Source organism: Rhinopithecus bieti, unplaced genomic scaffold (assembly GCF_001698545.2).
Source record: "Rhinopithecus bieti isolate Rb0 unplaced genomic scaffold, ASM169854v2 scaffold_25940, whole genome shotgun sequence".
NCBI lineage: Eukaryota > Metazoa > Chordata > Mammalia > Primates > Cercopithecidae > Rhinopithecus > Rhinopithecus bieti.
Window position 1 is genome coordinate 2,573,565 of NW_016811810.1, and position 16,630 is coordinate 2,590,194.

Genomic DNA, 16,630 nt, shown 5'->3' on the forward strand with positions numbered 1-16,630 from the left:
AGGGTGTGGCTGACAGCCCAGGGTGGTGATGTGCTGGGGGCCACGCAGGGTCCCTTGGCTCTACCAGTGCTTGCCCATTCTAAGCACCGGATCAGGACCATACCGCCCTCCTCTTTAGTTCCTCCCGTTCCGCTGTGGTCCTAGGGGTGGAGTCCCGGCCCTGGCCCTGGCGTGCATCCTTGCCCTGCCTGCCCTGCCCTCCCTGCCCTCCCTGCCCTGCCCTCCCTGCCCTGCTCAGCTCTCTCTCAGGCCCCTCCTTGCTGGTCTGCCCTAGGACACAGCCATGAGCCAGCTTGCCCCCTGCCACAGCACGGATCTGCTGCAGTGTGGGCATCCAGTGTGGCTCAGTAATGAGTGTGGAACACTGGGATCAAGAGCACCCATCAAGCCTGAGCAGGGACGGGGCCCCTGAGGAGAATCCCCAAACCCCAGGCCTGGAGCCCACATCCTGGCCTCAGCAAAGCTGGGTGAGCTCAGCCTCAGGGACGCCCCGGGCAGCACAGGCAGTGGCTGTGGAGGACGGACAAGCACTAGGGGAGCGAGGCGACCTTCACCCTCAGCCGTGCTGCTGCCCAGAGAAGCCAGGGGAGCCCCAGCTCATAGTCCCCAGGGCACGCAGCGTGGCAGGGCCGTGGCTGAGGGACACCTATTCCCTCCTGACAGCTGGCAGTGTGACACGATGGAAACAGAGCCACAGTTTATGGTGGTTTGCTGTTCTCCGATAACGTGGAAGTTCTCTTAAAAAATGTGATTTCCATGGGTGCTGACGAGTTGATGGGTGCAGCACACCAACATGGCACAAGTATACATATGTAACAAACCTGCACGTTATGCACATGTACCCTAGAACTTAAAGTATAATAATAATAATAATAAAATTTTTTTAAAATGTGGTTTCCTTGTCACACTGAACAGAACAGAATGGCGTGAGAAGATACAGCTGAAATAGCAGCTGAGAGGACTTTTGAGCATTTGCCCTGGGCTGTCCCGGGGATTCCTCACCAGGGGAGCACTGTTGATCACGAGTCCCACAGCCTGCGTTGGGTCCATGCTCTGTGGAGTTCAGCAGCTGCATCCCGCAAGGTCAGGTATGTGGCTAAACATTGCAGAGTCAGCTCCGTCCCCCTAGGAAAAGACATTGAGTCCAGGTGCAGCCTAGAGCCACAAGGTCTGTTGGGGACCAAGCTGCCCTTATCTCCCCCGGGCTGCAGACAGAGAAGTATCAGCATTTAGGATCAATCACAGCTAACAGATCTCCAGAAACAGAAGATGCATAGAAGCCATGGAGTCCCCATGACTTGCACTTAGGATCTTGGGGGGGCTCCCTGACCCCTGCTCCTCAGCCCCTGCTTCCCTGGACACAGGCCGGCCTCCCCACCTCACTGTTGTCGGGCCTCCAAGGAGCCAGAGCACCTGGAAGGGCTTGAACTCTGAAATCTGCATTCCTCTCCCAGCCTGGCCTTGCTTCCAATACAGAGCCACACACCAGGAACTGACGGGGCAGGTGGCTCCCGCATGCACACCAGGCCTGCGGGTCACCACCCAATCACTCACCACCCACCACCAGGGCTCTCACACTGAGAGTGAGTGGGGGGCCCTCCAAGGCAGCTGTGGGAAATGGCCCCTGGTCCCTCAAAAGGCTCTAACTCACCTGGCCTACCCAGGGGGACGAGGTGGCCATTCCATCTGGGAGGGGTCTTCACATCTGCGAATGGCCTAAGAAACAATTTTGTGGAATCCTCCTTTCTCTGATAAGGACATGGTGTCTCTGAGAAGGGGGCATGAATGGAGGGAGGCCACCGCCAGCCAGAGGCAGAACAGAGGCAGAGCCTGGGGGCTCAAGAGCTGGGCCTTTGGGGAGAACCTCTCAGAGCAGAGAGGAGAAACTCCATGGGGGCACAGGAAGCCCCTTCTGCGCCTGTTAGGTAGAATCCCCCACTCCCTCCAGGCCAGGGCCCTCGATAATCCCCTGGAGATCGGCTCACTCACCCCTTTCACAAGTCCAACCTGAAAGTCTTCCTCTGGCCGGGCTCTGTCCTGTGGACAGAGAGACACAGGCATGGCAGTGCAGGGACAGAGGGACATACATGTGGTGGCACAGGATAGATGGACACAGGCAGACAAAGGGACAGAGGCATGGTGGTGCAGGGACACAGGCATGGTGGTGCAGGGACAAAGGGACACTGGTGTGGCCGTGCAGGGACAGAGGGACACAGGTGGACAGAGGGACACCGGCAGACAGAGGGACATAGGCATGGCAGTGCAGGGTGGGGGTGCAATTAACCCCACACGTGGGACCAAAGAACATTCTGGGGTGGTAAGATCTGGACCTCAGAGGCCAACTGCAGTTTCCCTGCAGAGGACAGGAAGCTGAGATCAGCTACATCCTTCCATCACCAACAGTCAGTCATCAGCAGTGCCCACACCGAGAAGGTGGAGTGGTGATCAGGCCTCCATTGTCCTTCATCTTGCCCTCCCCTCGCTGGCAGAGGCCAGGACGGGCACTGCCAAGGAGGCAGTGAAAAGCCCTGGACCGGAGACTGGCAGGAGGGAGGGATGGCAGGTGACAGGACAACAAGGTCTGGAGAGAGGCAGCTGGTGACTCCCAGTACCCAGGCCTGCTCTCTGCAGCCTGGACTATGCAAGGCTAACGCTGGAGCAGCAGGCTCTGCCCGGAGTCAACAGCTCAGCAACCTTCCAGCACACGCTCCAGGTGGCAGGAGGTTTCGGGGACCTGGAGGTGAGGCGAGGCTACCTTCTCCTGCCCACCGGAGGACACAGCCTTCCAAGGGGAACGTCTGGCTCTCCTGGCCTGCAGGACCTTGCCCTTCGCCTGGCCATGGCCCCTGGACTGCTTCCTCCACTTCAAACTGAGTGGAGCCCTGGGTCCTGTCGAGTTCGCTGCACCACTGTGAGAATTGATTAAAACAACATGGAGAAGCAAACGGTGCAGAAGGTGGTAGGTGAGGATGAGGAGGTTGAAGAAAACAGTGAACACCCTTCTGGAAAAGCCCTCAGGGACATCAGCCTCCATCGCGTTCACCTGCTGGTAGATGCTGCAGGGAGATTGGCGCCCTGGCATTCTTTCTCTTGTAGATGCTTTGGGGAGATTGGCACCCCGGTATCCATTCTCTGCTTCTTCTCAATTTGGGGGGGGCACAGGGCCACCCTGAACAAAAGCCTGATTTGCCTCCTCTTTGTGGCTAGGAGTGACCAAGCTCTGATCCTCAGGGTGGAAGCCAAGGTGACCAAGTAACTTCTGGGTGATGCCCTTGAAAGAGAGGGTGCCTGCCCTTCCCCTTCTCCCTCCATGCAGCTGGAGGGCAGACACGCCGGACAAGCCATGCTTGAGGGTTGTGCCCAGCAGCAGGTTCTGCAGCCTCTGTTCCAGACCTGCCATTCCCCCTGGCTTACCTGGAAGTGTGACCCCAGTGAGCCACTAGTATTTGGGTTATCCATCACATACAAGGAACCAGAGCCTAGCAAGTGCCCCTGCTGACTGCATTCTTTCTCCTGAGTTGTAGAAATCCAGCCACATTTGCAGATCTGCTCCAACATCCAGTAGGACCAACTCACTGTAGAAATGCAGGCAGGGCAATGTCCCCAGCTTGGCTCGGCATGAGGCTCCGTGCACCTTCAGGTTCTCGTCTTCTCGGCAACCTGCGTAGCACGGGCCCTGCTGCTGCCCGGGTCAGGCAGGAGGAGTCTGGGAGTCCTGCTCATGGCTGAAGAGGGTGTGGGCCCGCCCCCCTCATCTGCTGAAGGCCTCTGTTGTCTGCTTATGAAATTCCTCCCTTGGACCAGGTGGCCTCTAATGCCTCGTATTTCCATGAGATTCTGTTATTCTAAGGAGAGCGAGCCTGGCGTTTTTCTTCCTGCTACAGACGCCCACGCGCGGAACCGGCTCTCCTGGGTTGAGTTCAGTTTGTTTCTTCTCAGTAAGCGCAGACTCTGCGGCCAAACTGCCGGGGCCGGGTGACCTCAGCAAGGCCCCACAGCTTCACATCCATGCCTTACCCACCAGCCAAGAATAGTAACAGTGGCCACGTAACCAGTCACGGACCATTGTCAAGAGCACACACCGAAGAGTTCCCAGCTCCCGTGGACTTAGAGCGATGCCCTCCCAGCCCGTCGTCGTCAGGATTATTGGGAGCCAAAGCTACAGGAGTTGCTTGTTCATTCAGTAACTTCCTAAAAGGTCAGGCCTTGTGCCAGGTGTCACAGTCAGATGAATCCGACATTGATCCTGCAGGAAGATGGTTACTCAGGAAATTGGAGAGCAAAATAAATATGAAAAACACCTGTCCGTACATATGCAGCAGAAATCAAGATGCCGCGGGCACTTAGGAGGAGAGAGATCAATGCCGGCTCACGTTCCCGGGACGGCGTCTAGGAGGTTTATTGACCGCGAACATGGGCCAAATAGCAGAGAGAGCATTTGGATACTCGAGGCTGGCTCTTGCAACCCGACCCTCACTCATGTGGGGAGTTGAGGTTTCTTGATACCTACTCTGGACTGCTTGCATTGACCTTGGGAGGAAGGTCCCAGGAAGGTCCCCACTGCCCCCAGAAGACCTCAGTCCACACTTAGGAGGGGCGAGGGCTCCAACCGTCACAAAGGTAAAGACTGGGGGCTTAGAGTTATTCTTTTCAAAGAATGGAATGAATGATAAGTAGATCTAAATCATGAGAAACACCGTGAGTCCCCTTGTATTTTGTGCTGGTTTATTCCACCCAGTTCCCCCCCCCAATCCTCTCTCCCTGGGCTGGGCAGTGAACTGGGCCTGAGGCTGGCCCTGCTGGGGTCTATGTAATCTCTCCCTACTCATCCAGAAATGTTTGCTAGGCATGTGGGTAAGGCATCTGCGTGGGGCACAGGGAAAACAGGCCAGGGTCCAGGACCCAGTGACCTGGCACTCTAGTGCAAAGGTACGTGCACCCCAGTGACGGGCTCTGCAATGGGGGGAAGGTCCATCTTGTCACACCCTGTAAGCCCAGTACCCCACAAGCACAGACAGACCAGCTGCTCACTGTGACCTGGGGCCATAGCAGCCCTAGGCCAGAGAGGGTTGCCACACCGAGACACTCAGTGCCAGGAACAATGACTTGGCACCCAGAAAGCACTGTGAGCAGCTTTTTTGCAGCAGAGGCGACCTTTGTTCTGGCTTCTGTGCCTCTCAGAACACCTGGTGCCTCTTCCCGCTCCCCTGTCCTTGGAGGTCCAAGAATCACAGGGGTTCCGGTAGAGTTCCAGGCCTCAGGGTAGAAGAGGCCCTGCCTCATACCTGCATCCTGGAGAGATATTGGTGCCCTGAGCCTTGGCCTGTGCTCCTGAAGATGGGGTCTTCTGGGGTCTCTAGAGGGGCTGACTGGTTAGGGATGTCTAGTTCTTGGGTGCCCCTGGTAGGTTGGAACTGAATGCTTATTGGTGTAACCCAGGTCTCCCCCAAACTCCACTTCCCTCCCAATCCCAGCTTCTCACGTTCCTCTCCTCCAGGGCTCCTCCTGGTCCCCAGGCAGCTGGGTCAGAACCAGGGCAAAGAACCTGGACACTGAGTCACCACGCAGGCATTTGGTGCACGGTTGCTTAGCACGAGTGACAGAGTAGACACCTGGGGCCAGACCCGTCATTCCCTCTCCCGCCAGCTGGCCAAGCGCCTCCCAGCTCTCCCAGAGCCAACACACAAGCCAGCTGCCTCCTCTGCACCCTGACATATGGCAGTTGTCTTTGAAGCAGTGATTGATTTCCTGTGTTTGGTGCCATCCCTGCTCCTTTCCATGGATAGGGACTGACCTTCCCATCTGACCACAGGATGCCAGGAGGGCAGGAGCCACAAGTCTCCAATCCCTGGTGGGGCTATGCCTGTGGTTTCCCTGGGAAACCAGGGACTCCCAGAGGAAAGATTCTTGCCTTCCTTATCCAACTCAGGACCCATGCAGAACTGAATGCCATCTCCCCAGCTGATCAGCAGGTTGAGCAGGCCTGCGTGACCCTCATCTGACCAGCAGACTCAGCACAATGTCTCCTGTCTCTTACCAGCAGATCTGGTGCTATATCTCCTCCCTCTGACCAGCAGATCCAGTGTGATGTCTCCTCCCTCTGACCAGCAGACCCAGCACTATGTCTCCTCCCCCTGACCAGCAGACCAGCCACTATGGTCTCCTCCTCCCTCTGACCAGCCAAGGACCCAGCACTATGTCTCCTCCCCCCTGACCAGCAGACCCAGCACTTGTCTCCTCCCCTCTGACCAGCAACCCGCACTATGTTCTCCTCCCTCGACCAGCAGACTGGGGCACTATGTCTCCTCCCTTCTGGACCAGCAGACCCAGCACTATGTCTCCTCCCTCTGACCAGCAGATCCAGCACTATGTCTCCTCCCTCTGACCAGCAGATCCAGCACTATGTCTCCTCCTTCTGACCAGCAGATCAGGGGCTATCTTTCCTATCAGCTTGGATGAGGTCCTGAGGTCAGGGGGCTGTGTCATTGCCCTCAAGCCAGGCACGGCCTTCTCCACGGAGAGCACCCCCACACTTCCGCTCAGAGCCCAGACTCTGCCCACAGAGGGTGCTGGCGAGTGTGGCACCAGCCCTCAGACAGACGGGGAGCAAGCCCCTGCCAGCTCTGTGGGCCTGGAGAGCTCACCAGCATCTGATCACGGATGACTTATCTGAACCAATGAGTGGCCCCCACAGCTGAGGAAATAGGAGGAGACAGTGATGAGGAAATAGGAGGAGATAGTGATGAGGAAATAGGAGACAGTGATGAGGAAGTAGGAAGAGACAGTGATGAGGAAATAGGAGGAGACAGTGATGAGGAAATCGGAGGAGACAGTGATGCTTCTTTTTGAGAGAAGGAAACATTACTCACAAGATGAGCCGGGAAATCACCTCATTTATTTTTGTCTCAGAGCAACGACAAAGAAGTCCATTTCTCGCCAGAGGTGCTCTAAAAGATGAAAGAGCATCGGGAGGGAGGCCTTCCCACTGCAGGCAAGTATTCCAGCTTTCCTCTCGAAGGCACGCACGGGCCCCTGGAGCAGAGTCGCACTGTGCAGGTGGCCACCCACGACCCTCTCAGTCCCCCTGCACAGCGTGCCCTGGGAGGCACAGTCAGAACCACCTTAACCGCCATGGCACCCAAGAGACAGGCACGGCTGCCCACACCTTCACTGTCTCGGTAGTGAAGTGCGGCTCAGAGAGATGGCTCCCATGCCAACTTGAGGTGCCACCTTGAGTGTACAACAGTCTCCTGGGAATCCGCGATGTCGCCCCTCGCAGAACAAGGCCCGGTCGGAGGCCTGAGTCTCACTGTTCTGTCTGAGGCCCCTGATGCTGTGGCACTTTTTGACCCCCCAGCTTTCAGCTCCGCGGCCACCCTGTAATGTGCACCTGTGGCCTGCCACCCTGCAGAGCCTGTTATATCCTCCGTGAAGAGGACCAAGCCGCAGAGACACAGAGGGACAGGGGAAGGCACTGTGCTGCCCTCCAGGCCGCCTCTGCGCTCTAGGAGGCTTTGTTTCTCCACACACCCTCCCTCTCAGGCCACGTTCACAAATTCCTGGCAGTCCCAGGCCCAAGCGTGGTGGCCTCCACAGACTGCGAGGGAGGCTCAAAGGCTGTGGCATTTCCTCACCTCATCCTCTGCTGCTGGTATAAAGATATTACAGTATCGATTCCTGGCACCGCATGGCTTCCAGGTCCATTCATCATTGCCTGGGGCTGGAGAGCAATTATTGGGGTCATTGATTGTCCCCCTGCAGGAGCATGGGCCCCGGAAGCCCAGGACCTCTCCGGAGAAGGGCAGGGCCCGGAGGAGTGCACCCGGCTTCCCGGATCCACCCAGGGGACCCCACGAAACCCCCTACAGCAGGTGGAAAGGCCTCAGGGTGGCTGGGGAGCTGGGCAGCTCTGGAGGACGTAGAGTTTCTGCAGCCCAGCACACGGCAGAGCTGACTTCAGACCTTGCTCACCGTGACTGGGGGTGAATGGCCGTTTCGCCGCAGGGTGGGCTGGCCTGTCTGGGCGAGTCAGAGGTGTCCAGTCCTGCACCCTGAGCTGGCTTTCTCCCCACACTCCACCGTCCCGACCCTCATCAGAAGCTCAGAGCTTGGATCACAGAGCTCAAGGGCCTGGAGGAGGACTGGTTCCACGAGGGCATTGACAGTGGGGAGGAGGCCGCTCCTGCCACGCTCTCCTCCTTTCAGGCCCATGAGCCTGCCACACTCCGTCCTGCCTTCCCACTCTCACTCCCCTTTTGACCCTGTACACCAGGTCCCTGTCCCTGTGGCTCTCTATTCTCAGACCTCAGCGTGTACCCCTCTCCTCTCCCATTCCCACACTGCTGCCCTGAGCGCAGCCACACCCACAGCAGAGGGTGGGCAGATGTGGCCACGCCGTGAGCCCAGGGGAGTGGAAACAGTTTTGGTGAGTGTGCAGCAACCTCTGCCACATGGGGTATCCTTGACTGGCTTTTCACGGCTGGTGCTGGGGAAAAAGAGAAGAAATGGGATCAGCAGGTTTCTTTCCAAGGTGTGCAGACCGGGACCTGCCCTAAGTCAGGGGAGTCAGAGCACGGGCTCCCCAGAATAATGGGATTTTTTCATGTGGTCCCCGTGGGACTTGGCGGGCTGCGAAGGGGTGGGAACTGCAGTCCACCGTTGCAGGGCCACACAGTGCCATCTCCCACTGTCCTGCTGGCTGCTCCTTCCCAGGGCCGCCGTGCCTTCCCAGCGCCTTTCACTGCTGTTGGGCAGCCCTAGACATTGGGTGAGGGAGGGGGGGACCGTCCCACTCGGCAAGGTCCTGAGGGCTCCCGTTCAGTGAACGCACTATCTAAAGCCCTGAGCTGGGGAGAGGAGAGAGGATAGGCGAGGAGTGTAATCAATTGTTTCTAATTAAAATGGAAATAATAACCTTCCTGTGGGTGATGTGGGCATTCTGCAGCTCAGTTCTGGCTGAGGGCTACTTTCGGTGGTTGGAATTGGGGAAGGAATGCCCGATTCCCAGCTCCCGACAGGGCAGTGGAAGGTTCTGCCCTCCTTCAGCCCCAGGGCAGGCCCGGCCTTCTGCGATGTCACCTTCACCGTCTCCGAGCATTTCAGGGTGTGGGGCGCAGGGCCTGACCTCTGGCCCTTGGGTGCCCAACAGAAAACAACAGAAAGCGCCTTGGCCGTCCTGCTGGCCGCCAGGACCGGGTCCTCCACGTTAGGCCCGATTCAAGAGCACGGCCTATTGCTAACAAGAGGGTCTCGGGTCCGACAACTCCCAGCCCCACCACCTACACCCCATCACCTGGGGAGGCCAAACCCTCCCTAAACCTTTCCTCTCTGCGCACAAGGACCTCGCTAGGAGATGGGAGCGGCTGAGAACCCAGGCTCAAGGTGACTACCAGGGCACGCCTGCTGCTACCAGGCTAGGGAGGAGAAGCCACCTCTGCTTTTCAGGCCTGGGCCCACCAGCTTCTCCAGGACCGTGATTCCTCGTCCACCTCAAGGTCCCTCGCCTGCTGATGCTTCAGGGGCTGTCACAGGGACAAGCTGCAGATCCATCGCTGCCAATGATGCATTCTCTGCGAAAATAAGGACCAGTCATTGTCAGCTCTCCCAGGGACGTTCCCCGGGCCAGGCTTGGGGCTGAGGGCTGCAGGGCTTTGTTATCATGATGTCGTTACCGTCGCTGTCATTACTGGGACCCCAGCAGCTCCCTGAGATGAGCACAGTCATTATTGCCGTTTCACAGCTGCAGAAACTAGGGGCAACAGGAGGTGAGCCAAGAGGCCTCCCAGGCAGTTTTGCCAAACATAGGATTCGAACCCCTGCTTGCTGATCCTCCAGCCATGCTCAAGAATTCCACAGGCTATAGCTCTCTGGTCTGTCCTCCCAGCTCCAAGGCGGTGCTCCAGGGAGGGTTGCAGGGAGGAATGAGAAGGGAAGGAGGAAGGAAAAGCTGGGGGAGCCATGGAGGGAGAGTGGCAGAGAGGAGGGGAGGGGGCCCGGCCTTCCTGGAGCTGCAGCCTGCATGCACTCTGTCTGCCCTGGCCACACCACTGGTCCAGGGGCCTGTCCCCACCATGCCTGGAACATTCCATCATCTCTTCCCAGTGACCATCCCAGCCCAGTGCTTGGCACACACTCAGAAAGCTTTGAGAGAAGAAGGAAGAAGGAAGGGACGGAGGGAAAGGAAGGAGAGGAAATGAACACGGGCAGACGTCCACAGGCCAGGCTCCCTGGGCGAGAGCAGAGCTTGGAGACTGGAAGCCCAAGCAGAGAGAACCTTGGCAGGTGCCTGAGGCCACATGGGGAGCTCCCCCTCCTGCCTCCAGCCCCAACACCACCCTGCTCTGACTGCACCACCTGCAGCTTGGTAGGAGGAGGACAGAGGGAGGGAGCTGGGCAGGGCTGGTGCCTGGGATTGTTCTCAGTTCTGGCTTTGAGCCAGGGAGACGTCTGCCTTGCACAGGCCGTGCTGGACACAGTTTTGTCCCCTGAGCACCCCCCACCCCTCCCACTCTGTTGCTTACCAGGTGGGAGTGGCAGCTTCAGGGCAGAAACAGGGCAGAGTGAGCCCCAGGGGACTAGGGCACCCTGAGGTTTGGGTGAGCTGAGTCCGAGACAGCTTCCTAGGGCTCCTGGGTCCTAGAGAGGAGAGTCCCCTGAGAGGGCCCCAGGGCCAGTTGCTGTGAGCCCAGTAGGTTTTCCGCCTGGTCTCTGAGCAGACGCGATCCCAGCAAGGCCAGCCCTGCCTCACTCCCCTCAACCTCCAAGGGCAGTCAGAAGGGGACAGAGGCACCACCACAAGCCTGCCACAGACTGAGCAAGCCAGAGCACCTCGCTGCCTTCCCTGCAGCTCTCCGGCCACAAGGAGAAGAGTCTGGGCTCTCCCAGGAGGCCTGGACAAGGACAGGGGTCAGGTGTCTCATCTGTGTGTATGAAGGACAGCAGATTCGATTAGGCAGTCCTGCAACCAACTTAGAATTGATTTGGCTATAAATAGATGGCGCGAAACCCATCCTGGTACACCGCAGGGCCCAGCCCCTCCCCTCAGGGTCACGCTGAAAGACGTGTGAAATTGTGTTCACTTTTAACCCAAGTAGTGCTATGACTCCTGACACAGATGGCCACAGCTAAGGGGGTCTCAGGACAAAGAGAGATGCAGGTGGACTCAAGCCAGGGTCCTCTCTGTCTATCTCCCAGTCTGCCTATCTATCATCTATCTATCTATCTATTTATCTATATCTGTCTATCCATCCGTCTATCCATCTGTCTATCATCCATCTGTCCTTCCATCTATCTATAGATCTAGCTATCTATGTCTATCCATCCATCTATTCATCTATCCACTCATCTACCCATCCATCCATTCATCCATCCATTCATCCTTCTATCCTTCCATCTATCTATAGATCTATCTATCCGTTCATCCATCCCTCATTCATTTATTCATCTATTCATCCAACCATTCATCAGTCCATCTATCTATTCATCTATCCATCCATCCAATTAGTTATCTAACCATCCATCTATCTATCCATCTATCTAATCATCCATCCATTTATCCATGCATCCATCCATCCATCTATCTATCCATCTACCTAACCATCCATCCATTCATCAATTCATCCATCCATCCATCCATCTATCCATCTACCTAACCATCCAACCATTCATCAATTCATTCCATCCATCCATCCATCTCTATCTATCATCTATCCTTACCATCCAATTAGTATCTATCCATCTATCTATCCGTCTACAACCATCCATCCATTCATCATCCATCCCATCCATCCATCTATCTATTCATCATCCATCCATCCATTAGCATCTAACCATCATGCTACCATCTAACCATCCATCCATTCATCAGCTATTATTATCTATCATCTATCCATCCATCTACCATCCATCCATCTATTCATCTATCCATCCATCCAATTAACATTACCATCCATCTAATCTATCCATCATCTACATCCTCTATTCATCTATCTATCTATCTATTATCTATCTATCTATCTATTATCATCTATTACCTAAGCTTCTAACCATTCATCTATGTATTAATCTACCAGTCCATCAATTAGCTTATCTATCCATCCATTCTATCTATCATATAACCATCCATCCAATCCTCTATCCATCCATCCATCATCCATCCATACCATCATCCATCCATCCATCTTATTTCCATCTACCCATCCATCCAATTACTATCTATCCATCTATCTAGCCATCCATCCATTCCTCTTTCCATCTATCCATCCATCCATCCATCCATCTATCCATCCATCTATCCATCTATTCATCTATCCATCTATCCAATTAAGCTATTCTATCCATCCTCTATCTAACCATGTATCTATCTATCCATCCATCCATCCATCTACCTATCTATCAACTTACCTACCTGTATATCTATGTGTGTGTCTGCCCTTCTTTCTATCATCTGTCTTTTCTCTGTATCATGTGAACTTTTTGTTCTTTTTCTGTTAAACTTCAAGGGGGTGGAGAGTTAATTATTCATGAGCTGCCAAGGCCTTTAGACCCATTGATTTTGTTTCTGGTTCCCCCTTGGATCTGGTACACAGATTCTGGTTTGATAGCATTACGTCTTTTGAATAATTAATATGGTGATTTAACCTGAGCAGAATGAGCAAATGTTACCTTCTGCTTAGGGAATGGAAAAAAAGAATTCCCTTACGGCAGTTTTCCCAAGTCTGTTAAAGTCACCCCAGCACTGGAGAACTGGCGTCTGTCTTACAGGAAGAAACCTTCCAACTGTTCCCCCAGCTCCTCTTCCTGAAAAGAGGGAAAGCTGTGTATGTCTTTGTTCCACCCAGGAATTTCAAAGGATCCTCAAAGGACCCTCAGGAGGCACGGACGTTTCGTATCAGGGAATCATTGTCAAGTATTTGGACTTAGCTACTGCTGATCAGGATATTTTGTTTATGAGTTCCTTCTCCAGGGGCCACCCCTCTGTCTGCCTCTCCCAGCCAAGTACACTTGGGGACCAGGAGGAAGTGGCAAAGTCCAAGCATCACAATGGGAATGGTGGCCCTCAGACACATGCTAGTTATTCTTAGTTTATGCATTTTTCCAATTTCCACCAGACGTGTGTCTAAGATCAGACAGACAGGAAAGTCCAACGATGGAAGACACAAGACGTGATGACAGAACTAAAACTCGAAAGCAATAAAGAAAACCGACAGCAGAAACACTTTAACAGAAGACATGGGAGGCCCCATAGGGGGACTGAGGAAGGAAGGAGGTGTCTCCTTCGGGGCCAAGGGTTGGGAGGCTGCAGGGCAGGGGCTGGCCATCTGCAGGCTGCACGCCCCCACTGACAGTAGTGAGCAGCCGGGGGGGCCCTACGGATGCATTGGGCCTGGCTCACAGGAGGATGGCCTTGCTGCCGCTGCTCCCTGCTTTCCTCCAGGTACTTCCCCTGCTGCTCCAGCTTGCAGGACCTCTCATGTATATTTCATTGACTGCACTTGGCACGTAATGAAAAGGTCACCTGCTTCCATCTCCGTGACCCCACTAGACTGCCCGTGCCCCCGGTAGCACTTTTTTCTTCTTGTTCCTGGTATTATGTCTGACCCAGAGTAAATTTTTGAGTGATGAGTAATTGTGGATAAATGCCAATAAGATACATGAAAGAAGAAGGTAGAGGCCCCGGTGTGGTGTCCAGTCTTCCAGAGCACAGGGCTCCGCTGCTAGCCTTTTGAAGACAGCCTCACGGGGTAGGAACTTCAGAGCAGCCCCTTCCTCCAGTGTCCCCACAGGCTTGCAGTCCCGGAGATGCTCCACCCCTACCCTCGGGGAGGCTGAGCTTCCTGTGATGATCTCGCTGGCTCTAATCACAGCCAAAAGCGACCCAGATTGAGTGGCACAGTGGGCTGGGCCCTGGGTGAGTGCTTCACCTGCACTGTCTCATTCAGCCTTCAGGGGAGCCCCGTGAGCTCGGGGTTCGCAGCCTGTGTATCAGCCCTCTAGGGCTGTATATCAAAGTACCACAGATTGGACGGCTTAAAACCACAGACCGATTCTCTTGCAGCTCTGGAGGCTGGAAGTCCTACATGGCAGTGTCTGCAGGGCTGGGTCCTCTGGAAGGTCTGAGAGCTCCCAGGTCTCTCTCCTAGTTTTGGGGCTTGCTGGCCGCCTTTGGCACCCCTGGGCCTGTAGACGCCTTGCTCTGATCTCTGCCTCCATCTTCACAGGTCTTCTCCCTGTGTGCCCCTGTGCCCACACCTCCCTCTTTTCATGAAGACACCAGCATTGGACTAGGGGCCACCCTAAGGCAGTATGACCCCATCTTAACCTAGTTACATCTACAAAGACAGATCACATTCACAGGAACCAGGGGCCAGGACTCGGACGTCTCCTGGGGAAACACCATTCAGCCCTCAACCTCCATTTTGAGATTTTAGAAACAAAGGCTCAGAGCCAAGGAGATTTTTCAGGAGCCGAGCCACTCACCAGCGGCCCTCGTTCTGGCCTTGCCCACTGCCCACACCCTTACTTGTGCCCTTTCTGGTTTATCAGGGGCACCCACCGTCCGGACCATCCTCCACGGCTTGGCGTTCTGTCCTGGCTGATGATGAGTCTGGCATGAGTCTGGGGTCTTTTAGATGAGAACACGGTGGAATGGCGATGGTGCCTAAAGCTGTTCTCCATGGGTGGGCTCACAGGGCTGAGGGAGGGGATGGCATCCTTTGAGGATGGATGAGGTAAGCAGGAGCCGCACCTGTAGCAGCAAACCTCCCTCAACTGCCGGGTACCACACGGGGCATCCTCCCTGCGTGTGGGGCATCCCCAGAACTGCCCTGTCTGTCTCCAGGTGGGAGGAATGGGGCCGGTCTGGACACAGCGGTGGAGACCAGACTCGAAGACCCCATGGGGGAGGTGAGGAAGGGGAGTCACTGGAGCGGAGGCTGCAGAGCATCTGAGTCCTAACTCCCAGGGTTTTCCATTTGAGTGGAAGAATTGCAGACCGTCCCCCGAGAGGAATGCTGAAGCCCCGATCCACGTGAGGTCAATGGGCCCGAACCTCAGGCCACTGAGCTTCACTCACGTTTCACAGATGAGGAAGCTGTGACCCACGGGTGTTTTAAGAGCTGCCCACTTGAGGACCAGCAGGGCAAGCGGCGGAACCCCAGTTCTCTGAATCCCGGCTCCTGCTCCCGTCATTAATTTATCTCACGCGCTGATATGATGAATGTGTGTGGGTTTTTAAATTGTCATCAATTATTCCTCATTCTGCATAAAAATGATTAAAAATATCTTTGGAGGAAGTGACCTCGTGTTAATCACTTGAATTCCCACAGCGTTTTGTGCTTTACAGCACGTAAGCCTTCAGTCTCCACAGCGGCATCACTCAGTGGACAAGACTGGAGCCAGCACCGCCATCCCATTTTCACAGGTGAGAAAACCGAGGGACAGAGGCATGGATGAAATTGTCTTAGGCAAAGAGCCAGGGTCCAACAGGGTCGGGGCAGAGGCCAGTGTCCACCCCACACCCGCTGTCCTTCCTACAATACTATGGGTTTCCTCAGCAAAGCCAGTCCCACGGGCAGCATGACTGGCCCCAAATCCAGACGGTGGCCGCCCACACATGCATCTTCCCAAGGTTCTTTCACCGGCCTCCATTGACCTGGGCTCTGGCCATGCCGCACACATTCAGGAATCTCATCTCTTCCGTCCTGGCACCTTCAGCCAAGCACAACTCGTGTGTGTGTCCGGACATGATGTAGCTGACAGCCGTGACCCCAGCCCAAGAAATGCACGTGCATTCCCTGAAATGAATCGTGTCGTTTCGTGGGAAATACGGCAGCCGAGTTCCGGCTGCTCCTGGACCCCGATATCCTCTATCACTCACTCGAAGCAAGAATATCCTAATTCTGACTCGAAACTGTGAAAACGTAGGATGGGAAGGCGGAGGGGGGTGAGAGCTTGCACAGGAGAGGTGCCATTCATCACAGTAAAGGACCTTGGGCAACACGATTTATTTTCAGATTCCTCCTGCCTCTGAAATAGGACCTGCCTTGGCGGGGTGGGCAGAGAGCGGGGCAGACGGAGTTCCCTGTGATCATGGCAGCACTTGGATAATTTCACGTCACCCATCTCCAGTGCGCACACACACACGTGTGCACACTCACACACACTTGTGCACACACACACGTATGCACACACACTTGTACACACACACTTGTACACTCGCACTCAGAGCTGGCTATTGATTTGTGTCTGAGTCACTGATGAGAGCAAAGCTTTGTGTAGGGACAAAAGTGATGCAATACAGATGTTAAGACATGATTCCACCTTGTCTGCCCCAGACCCACACGCCACGTGCACACACACGCACACACACACTCACACACACCACAATCCTGGTCCATTTGATGGTAAAGTACCCAGACCCACAGCCCATGTGCACACCCACACCCACACACACACTGCGATCCTAGTCCATTTGATGGTGAGGTACCCAGACCCACAGACCAGGTGCACGCTCACAAACACACACTCTCACACCCCCACATACACTCACACCCACACACACACACTCACACACACACACTCTCTCACACCCCCACATACACTCACACCCACACACACACACTCACACACA